Below are 10,668 nucleotides of genomic sequence, written 5' to 3'. Positions count from 1 at the left end.
ATATCTTCTGTCCAACTGGGTAAACATGCCACACGGAAAGATTATTTGTAGTTAGAAATCTTAGTTCCAAGTTCCAGCTACTAACTGTGAAACTGTGGGCAAATCGCAAAGACTTTCTAAAACCCTGTTTCCCCATCTACAAAATAAAAATAGTAATACCTGCCTCGGAAGCTGGCTAGCAAGATTAAATGTAAATTTAATTAATGTAAATTGTATATATGAAATATATACATATACATATGTATATGTATATACATATACATATACATATATATGTATATATATATACATATATATATGTAAATAATGTAAATTGTATATATGAAACTGCTTTATACGCCATAAAATACTACATTTGAAAGACAATAATGCAATGGTAAAGACTGGATTCTAGAGCTGGGTTGCCCGGGTTTGAAATGTCTCTCCACTACTTCCTAGCTGTGTGATTTAGGAATCCTTGACCTCTTGGTGCCTCAATTTCCCTTCTGTAAAAGGCGGAGGTCATGATACTGTGACAGTTCACTCAATATTTAGACTAGAGCCTCGCACACTGCAAGTGCAACTTAAATGACAGCTACTCTTATCGATGTTTTTGTTGAGTAATAAGAATGACAGCAATGTGAGTAAAGAGAAGAGAGAAGCCATAGAAAGAAAATGATGGTGCCACCCAAAGTCAAGTGTCTCTTAACAAAGGAAATAAGCAGAGTGTGTAAATAATCCCGCAGACTCGGAATTTAAAAGTAAGGCCCAGTTATTTATAAGAACTGTTTTGCAGGAAGGAAGGAATGTTCTCCAGTTAGTACACACCTAGTTCCTTAACACACCAATTGTTCAGCATCCTTTCCTCAGGAACACATCTCAATACCCACTTTGAGAATTGCCTTGTGTCACCAGGGGGCGCCGGACCATAGGACAATCAGGTCGGGGGGATGAGACCACTGAACAATCAGGTAAATGTACCTCATGATACTCCGCAAAGGATGTGAGGACTGGTACTTTATTCCTGAGTCAGCAATCTCCAAGAAACAAAACACTACTTAAAAAGGTGAAGGCAATGGACGTAGAGAACAGACTGGTAGTTGCCAAAGGGGAGGGCATTGGGGGAGGGATGGAATGGGAGGCTGGGGTTAGCAGATGTAAGCTTTTATATATAGAATGGCTAAACAACAGGCCCTACCGTATAGCACAGAGAACTACATTCAATATCCTATGATAAACCATAATGGAAAAGAATATTAAAAACAGAATATATATGTATATATATGTACCTGAATCACTTGGCTGTACAGCAGATATGAACACAACATTGTAAATCAACGATACTTCAATAAAATTTTTTTTTAATTTTAATTTAAAAATAATAATAGGGCTTCCCTGGTGGCGCAGTGGTTGAGAGTCCACCTGCCGTTGCAGGGGACACGGGTTCGTGCCCCGGTCCGGGAGGATCCCACATGCCGCAGAGCGGCTGCGCCCGTGAGCCATGGCCGCTGAGCCTGCGCGTCCCGAGCCTGTTGCTCCGCAATGGGAGAGGCCACAGCAGTGAGAGGCCCGCATACCGCAAAAAATAAAAAAAAAAAATAAATAATAAAACGGTGAAGATGACATGTATATAAACGTTCCCACAGTATTTGTTCAGTAAATACTTCAGACATAGAAATGAGTCACAGTGTTTGTCTTAGGGGATGATGAGTTCAAATTTTCCCGCTACTGAAAATAGTACCAAAGGGATGATTTCCCCAGCGATCCCTCTTCTGTCTTTTGGGATCTTCCACTTAATATTAACCCTAAGCCCAAAGGAAGAAAACAGGTGGTGGGAATCAGGACAACGGCAATAACAATAGTTGCAATATTTTCATTTACGGTGCTCCTACGATGTTCCTACACTGTGAGAAGTGTCTTTCTCACACATTATCTCATTTGATCCTCCTAAATATCCCATGGAAATAGGAGTTTAGAAGCAAACTAAGGTTTGTGGAAATAAGCAACTTGCCCAAGGCCATAGAGCTAGAAAATATTGAATCTGGGATCCAAGCCCAGTTCAACCTGACTCCAGAAAAAGTACCTTAAACCCCTATCTTATATGAAAGACAGGAAAGTCCTATTTCTCACCCAAAAGAAGCTAATGTAGGGGCTGTTCTGGTCAGTGAATCAATAACATCTATTTCATACCCAGCATTGCACAAATTTGTCAAATGAGTGAGTACCTATGGGAATTTGCTTTTGTTGTGACGGTTGGTGTTGTTTTTAATGGATAACATGGGGGGGAAATCATAAATAGGGAAAACAAGCCCCTTTTCTGAGAGAGCTTAAAATCCAGATACAAAGTGAATATTCAAGGAAGAGAAGATGCAGGAAAAGAAAAGCTAAGGCCCCGCTTGCTGCAGGCAAGAGTAATCCAAAACAGGTGGGCTGATCCCAGCGGCACCAGCGTAAGACACTGGTCCCTTCAGCAGTAGCCAAGGCACAAGCTGTGTGGAGGGCCCTGTGCTGGTGCTCCCTGCTGCGATCCACTCTAAGGCAGGAAGAGAGTGTCATTAATAATCATTAGCGTAAGGCTTACAGGTGCTACAGCAGATGTTGCCTGGCAGGAAAATTGGCAGCATCTGAGAACATAAACCGGGAGGTAATTTTCATCATGGGACGATGCTCGGGAGATGTCCAACCTAATTCAAAATGTGTTCACTCTCCCAGCCTTCACATGTGATGGGATCTTCGCCTCCTCTGACTCTCCCAGGAGTTAGATTCCCCTCCGATGTGCTCCCAATATCCCACGACTTACCTCCATCAAAACTTCTATCCCAGTGTAATGTGTTTGTCTATTTATGTACATTCCTTTCTTACTAGATTGTCGCTTCTTTGAGGACAGGAGGCATGTTTCATTCATCTTTGTATCTTTAGCACCCAGCGCATGCTTATTGCTCAGTTATTGTTGAATGAATGAGTGAGTAAACGAATGAATGCACCAACAGTTGTATGGGTGGATGGATGGATGGATGGATGGATGGTTGGATGGTGAAAAGAGTATCCTACAAGTATAATTTTGTAGTCAACTTTCATCCTCAGACCCAAAACCCTCAAAAATGGGTTCCACTTACTTTCATAAGAATATCAAATTACCTTTGGAAACATTTTATTATTTTGCAGTGTGTTTGCACACTCATAACCCAATTTAATCCTCCAAATAGTCTTTTACGACATAGAGGGAAAATGTGATTTACCCATTTCAAAAATGAGGGAAACAGCTCACAAAGGATAAATGACTTTCTCAACGCCAAGCAGTAAGTGCGTGGCAGAGTTGGATTTTAATCCGAGTTTCCTGATGACTACCATGTGGGCTCTTCCCGCCACTATACCACACCCTTACCCAGGCATTCCTTCCCTGCTACCAGAGAAGCAGCTCTCACTCAGGATGGGCCTCTATTCTCTATGACTACCACCCAGGAAGTCAAGCTGAACAGACTTCTGTATATTTACAGCACAAAACAGACTCTTTAAGCCATGCTGCCTATTTGTTCTCTGCTCCTGTTAGTGGCATTTCTGTTCTCCCAGAACAGGTAACTAGAGATGAAAGCTGAGGACAAAGAGTCAAGCAGTGTCCCACATTGTACTGAGATTCCTCAGTGGTGGGGCCAGGCTGTTCCTTGTAGGGGAAAGGAAAGAAGGGTTCCGTACTCTCTGGAGCCAAGTGCCCTAGTAAAGAATGACTGCAAGGAGAAGACAATGGCACTTGATAACCACTTGCTCATTTACCATAGACATAGAACTTGTTCTTGTGCTGTTTACCAAGTTAAACATGGGAAACTTCATGGTGGGAGATGTCAGGACATAGAGAAAGAACAAATGTACATCAGTTGTAGTCCCACATTTGACACAGCAGGTATGAGAGGATTTCCTGAGGGTCAAATGGAAAACTAAAAGGATAGCCAGGTTGTTTTTAATATTTATTTATTTTCTTTAGTTTTTGGCTGCATCAGGTCTTAGTTGCGGCACGCAGGATCTTCGTTGCAGCACGGACTTCTCTCCAGTTGTAGCACGCGGGTTCCACAGCACGTGGGCTCTGTAGTTTGCGGCGTGGGCTCTCTGTTGAGGCGCACGAGCTCAGTAGTTGTGGTGCGCGCGGGCTGAGTTGCCCAGTGGCATATGGGACCTTAGTTCCCTGAGCAGGGATCAAACCCGCATCCCCTGCATCGGAAGGATGATTCTTTGCCACTGGACCACCAGGGAAGTCCTCAGGATAGCCTGGTTTGAGCCAAGTAGCTGGTACATTGTTCTTAAGGACTTGATATGGGGTAAAAGGACCAGACAACCAGCATTCATTTGGCAGCTCCTCAAAAAGTTAAATGTAGATTTACCATATGATCCATCAATTCCATTCCAAGGTATATATCCCCAAAAATTGAAAACAGAGACTCAGGCAGATACTTGTATACCAATGTTCATTATAGAATTATTCACAAAAATCAAAGTGAAAACAACCCAAGTATCCACAAAGAGATAAATGGATTAACAAAATATGGTATATAAATACAATGTAGGGCTTCATTGATGGCGCAGTGGTTGGGAGTCCACCTGCCGATGCAGGGGACACGGGTTCGGGCCCTGGGCCAGGAGGATCCCACATGCCGCGGAGCGACTGGGCCCATGTGCCACGACTACTGAGCCTGCGCTCTAAAGCCCGTGAGCCACAACTACTGAGACCATGTGCCACAACTACTGAAGCCCACGTGTCTAGAGGCGTGCTTCACAACAAGAGAAGCCACCGCAATGAGAAGCCCGCGCACTGCAACAAAGAGTAGCCCCCGCTCTCTGCAACCAGAGAAAACCCGTGCGCAGCAATGAAGACCCAAAATTAATTAATTAATTTTAAAAAAATAAATAAATAATGAGGAAAAAAACTATATATTTTTAAAAAATACACTGTAATATTATTCATCCATAAAAGGAATGGCATTCTGATACACACTATAGCATAAATGACTCTTTTAAACACTGTGCTAAATGAAATAAGGCAGATGCAAAAGGACAAATATTTTATGATTCCACTTACATGAGATACCCAGAATAAGCAAATTAATAGAGACATAAAATACAGTAGAAATACCAGGGGAGAGTTATTGCTTAATGAATACAGAGTTTCTATATGAAAATGTTTTGAAAATAGTGGTAATGGTTTGGGATAGAACTAATGCCATTGAACTATACACTTAAAAATTGTTAAAATGGGGGCTTCCCTGGTGGCGCAGTGGTTGAGAGTCCGCCTGCCGATGCAGGGGACGCGGGTTCGTGCCCCGGTCTGGGAAGATCCCACATGCCGCGGAGCGGCTGGGCCCGTGAGCCATGGCCACTGAGCCTGCGCGTCTGGAGCCTGTGCTCCGCAACGGGAGAGGCCACAGCAGTGAGAGGCCCGCGTACCACAAAAAAAAAAAAAAAAATTGTTAAAATGGTGTATTTTGGGTTAAGTATATTTTGTAACAATAAAATATAACTTTTTTAAAATTAAAAAAAGAAAAGAACTACCACTCCCCTGTGGTCCTGTGCTGGAAAACATTGCAGAGACTTTTGCTCTGCAAGTTAACAGGACCACATCTCAAAATAAGATCCCACTTTCAGAAAAGGGAATGCTCCTACACCACTGGTGGGAATGTAAATTGGTGCAGCCACTGTGGAAAACAATACGGAGATTCCTCGGAAAACTAAAAATAGAATTACTGTATGATCCAGCAATCCCACACCTGGGCATATGTTCAGACAAAACTATAATTCAAAAAGATACACGCACCCCTATGTTCATATCAGCACTAATCACAATAGTCAAGACATGGAAACAACCTAAATGTCCATCGACAGATGAATGGATAAAGAAGATGTGGCACATATATACAATGGAATACTACTCAGCCATGAAAAACAACAAAACAACGCCATTTGCCACAACATGGATGCAAGTAGAGATGATCATACTAAGTGAAGTAAGTCAGAAAGAGAAAGACAAATACCATATGATATCACTTATATTTGTAATCTAAAATATGGCACAAATGAACCTATCTATGAAACAGAAACAGGATCAGGGACATAGAAAACAGACTGGTGGTTGCCAAGGGGGAGAGGGGTGGGAGAGGGTTGGATTGGGAGTTGGGGATTAGCAGATGGAAACTGGTGTATATAGAATGGATAAACAACAAGGTCCTACTGTAGAGCACAGGGAACTATATTCAATATCCTGTGATGAACCATATGGAAAAGAACATGGAAAAGAATGTATATATATGTATAACTGAGTCACTTTGCTGTAAGCAGTAATTAACACAACATTGTAATTCAACTATACTTCAATAAAAATAAATTTTAAAAGAAGATCGCACTTTTTCTCTTGGCTATAACTAGGGTGAAATCTCAGCATAATCCAGCCAGAATTATACAATCCACCTAAGAAAGGAAAAAGGCTGTAGTCCAAAGGAGTTACAGAATTAGCCAGCATGTATCAGTAAGAATCAGCAGAGTACTCATAGGAGTGGATTTTGAGGGTGTTTGATCAAAAAAGTTGAAGTATACAACTGGATAATAAGAGTTGATTGACCTGTGGGCACCCTCTTGGGATAAGGGATTTCACACCCTATCAAGGATGCCTGGAGAAAGCAAAGGTTTGTTCTGAGAAAGACTGAAATCACTGAGTTGCTATGATAGACACTGGAGAAAGATATTAAAAGGTTCGGGGAAGTGGGCATGCTGGAGAGGATATACGTTGTATGGTCAAAATGATGATTTTGTTCCTTGGAAAGCCCAGAGGACACACCACTCACCAAAGCCATCAGAAGCATGCTGGTGAGAAGGCATGAGCATCACCACATTCAGTGCAGCCCTCATCTGTGGACCAGAGATGGAGGTAGGAAAGGTTGTCATGGAATATTCCTCAGGAGGCAATAGAAACCAGGTGGCAGCATTTAACTGCCAGAACCAAGGGGGTTGTAATTGTTGCAGCAGTCCGCCTGGTCAGAGCAGCAGCTAAAGGTCTTGATCTCAGAGCGTTGTGGAGATGTTCAATAAAGCATCCTACAGGCAAAAGGAGGGGTGGGGAAGCCAACAAGGATACAGCTTGGTACATAAAATCAGAAGAAAGTAAAAATGGATGAGTAGAAGGATGAGGGTGGTCAGCCCAATAAAAAGTCACCATCTCTTGCCCAGATCACATCCCTAAGCCAGTTTTCAAAACTAGAACCTATTGCCCATATACTGGCAACGCCATGGCAGGTATATACTCTAATGATTCGCTCAATCCTTTCTCAAAGAGACCTACGGCCATTTAGTTGGACTGGAGTCAATCTCACTTTGGGTCCTTGACCGTGGAAATAAAAGCCATTGAGTGTAGAAGGCCAAGTTTGAGCCTCTGAAACTGAGTCCCACCTTCCTCCCTCAGATAGTAAATTATAAACAATATTGCATCCCAGGGGAAATTCAGAGATTAGATACACCCTTATATATCTAAAAGATGCAGAAATGGCAATCCTTATATCTTCGTTTAATTCACCAGTCAGTCCATGTGGCAACCGGATGCTGGCTGGGGAATGACCGCACACAGGAGGTTATGTTGTTAATAGAGCAGACGTACATGGAGTCAAATAAACGTATGCAGCCATTGATTTGGTGAAGGCATTCTTTCTCTCCCAAACAGGAAAGAGGAGTTAAAACTGTTCACATAGAATTCACATGGAACCGATAACATTATACATTAACAGTTTTGTTCAGGGCTCTACAACTCTTCCACTGGCCTCATAATCTATTACTCTGTCCAAATATCCCTTATCATGTCTCATTGAGCCATTATGTTCATGATATGGTACTAATCCAGCACACTGAGCAAGAGTAGCTGGTATACTGGAGGCTTAGTTAAGACAAATAATCCAGAGGTCTCATGGACCTGTCACTTCCACTAAGATCTTAGGGGTCCAGTGGTCAGGAGTGTGCTGAGACAGACCCTCTAAAGAAAAAGACAAATTGCTGCAGCTTGCCCCCCTACTGCAGGGATCCCAAACAGCCCCCCCACCCATACTGGTCCGTGGCCTGCTAAGAACCGGGCCGCACAGCAGGAGGTGAGTGGCGCGTGGGCGAGAGAAGCTCCATCTGTATTTACAGCCGCTCCCCATCACTCCCATTACCGCCTGAGCTCCGCCTCCTGTCAGATCAGCGGTGGCATTAGATTCTTATAGGATCACGAATGCTACCATGAACTGCACACGCAAGGGATCTAGCTTGCGTGCTCCTTATGAGAATCTAATGCCTGATGATCTGAGGAGGATCTGAGGTGGTGATGCTAGTGCTGGGGAACGGCTGCTAATACAGATTATCATTAGCAGAGAGGTTTGACTGCACAGAGACCATAATAAATCAATTGCTTTCAGTTGTGTATCAAAACCCTATCAGTGAGTGGCGAGCGAAAACAAGCTCAGGGCTCCCACTGATTCTGCATTATGATGAGTTGCATAATTACTTCATTATATATTACAATGTAATGATAATAGAAATCAAGTGCACAATAAATGTAATGCACCTGAATCATCCCGAAACTATCCCCTCCCTGACCCCGGTCCGTGGAAAAATTGCCTTCCACGAAACTGGTCCCTGGTGCCAAAAGGTTGGGGAACTCTGCCCTACTGTATAGAACAAAGCACAACACCTAGTAAGCCTCTTGTGAGTTTTAGAGGTAACATATCCCACACGTATGAATACCACTCCAGCCCATACACCGGGTGATGGGGAAGACTAACTGCGAGCGGAGCCGGAAGCAGGAAGTGCTCTACGGCAGGTCCAGGCTGCAGTGCAACTAGCCCTATCCCTTGAGGAATACATTCTGGCAAGCCCTATGGCATTTGAGGTGCCAGTGATGGCAAAAGATGTGTGTTGACGGCAAGCTCAGGGGGAGAATCAAAATGCAGAATCTGTGGTTCTGGTATTACTTGACTTCTGCAGTGGAGAATTATATGCCTTTTGGAAAAAAATAAAACAAACAAACAAAAAAAGCTCTTGTTATGCTCCTGGGCCCTGATGGAGAGGAAATACTTAACCATGAAACACCAAGTAAATGTGTAGCCAGAACTGTCCATCATAAGCTGGGTCTCTGCCCCTCTAAGTAATAAAGTCAAGCTAACACAAAGGCAATCCAAAGGGACTGAGCACTAGTGGGAACAGAGAGCACTGGCAAGCTGCATGTGAGCACAAACTCCCAAGACACCCATCAAGGTTCACCATCACATCTCTCAGCTCACACGGAGGCCATATGGGAAGTCTCATAAGACAAGCTGAAGAAGGAAGGAAAAACTCAAGACTGATTTGTGGATGGCTGGGCTGGTAAGGGGGTGCAGGCCAAAAATGGATGAGAGCTGCTTTACAATCTCACTCAAAGGTAGCTTTGAACTACAGTGGAGAGAAAATGTCTTCCAATGGGTGGTTGGTTTGGGTAGTACACTGATCGTCTACTTTGAATGAAAGAAAAAGAAGCTTGAGGTTAATTCATCTATCTATCTACCTATCTATCTATTCATCTTCCTGTATCTATTTTGGTCAGATTCCATTATTTCCCAGATAATTTTAGTTATTAAAAGACTATCCATTTTGAACTTGACTCTCCTATCTCATTCAAAGGTTTCCTTGCTATCATTATATGTCAGGCTTATAACCAGGGTGATAGAAAGTGGGGAAGCAGAACATTACAATACTATATCGAGCCAGTCGGCTGCTTCAGGAAGGTTCAATATGTGATACAACCAGGGAACACCATGGCCACGGGAGCATCCCAGACCTCCTTCATAGTGAAGTGGGTCCTTTGGTTAAATGTTACCCTGTGTGTGATTGTATGACTCTATGATTCTACTGGCCTCTGGATGGTGGTGATAGATATATTATGGGCAATGGCCAATGTCTTGGGTACTGGTCAGGGGCAAGAAAGTCAAAGTTCAGTGAGACAAGGAGCTCTGGGGTAGAAGTATGTGGATGGCAATACAGGCACAAGTGCAGCATTATCCTTTAAGAGCCATCAGAAAGCATCCACCACAGAAGAGGCAGAAAATTACCAATGAGATCAATTGAACCGGTCAGTTGATATTAACCAGTGACTGTCAGTTGCCATCCCAAGCGCTGGAAAATAGGTTCCTCAACAAAGCGGTAGAGGTGGAACCGTGCATGGGACCGACAGCAGAGACTCCCACTTACCAAGGCTGATCTAGCCACTGTCACCTCTGAATGTCTAACCTGTAAGCAACAGAGACCAAAACAGGATTGGCACTATTCCTTGAGGAAACCAACTGGCCACAGGGTGGCAAGTTGGCTACAATGGGTCCCTTTCAATCTCAAAGAGTCCGTGATACATTCTTGCAAAAACGGATACTTATTCTGGATATGGGTTTGCCTTTCCTGCTGGCAGAGCTTCGGCCAGCACCACCACCCAGAGGCCAGTAGAATCTCAGAGTCGTACATAGAATCACACACAAGGTAGCACTTCACCAAAGGACCCACTTCACTGTGAAGGAGGCTCTGGGATGTGCTCATGACCATGGGATTCCCTGGCTGTATCGCATACTGAACCATCCAGAAGCAGTCGTCTTAACATAGTATTGGAATATTCTTCCTCCCCACTTCCCATCTCCCTGGTTGTAAGCCTGACATATAATGATA

Source organism: Delphinapterus leucas, chromosome 21 (genome assembly GCF_059928025.1).
Source record: "Delphinapterus leucas isolate spDelLeu-1000000601 "Yukka" chromosome 21, BTC_Dleu_Yukka2, whole genome shotgun sequence".
NCBI classification, from domain to species: domain Eukaryota; kingdom Metazoa; phylum Chordata; class Mammalia; order Artiodactyla; family Monodontidae; genus Delphinapterus; species Delphinapterus leucas.
Note: the sequence above shows the minus strand (reverse complement) of the source record.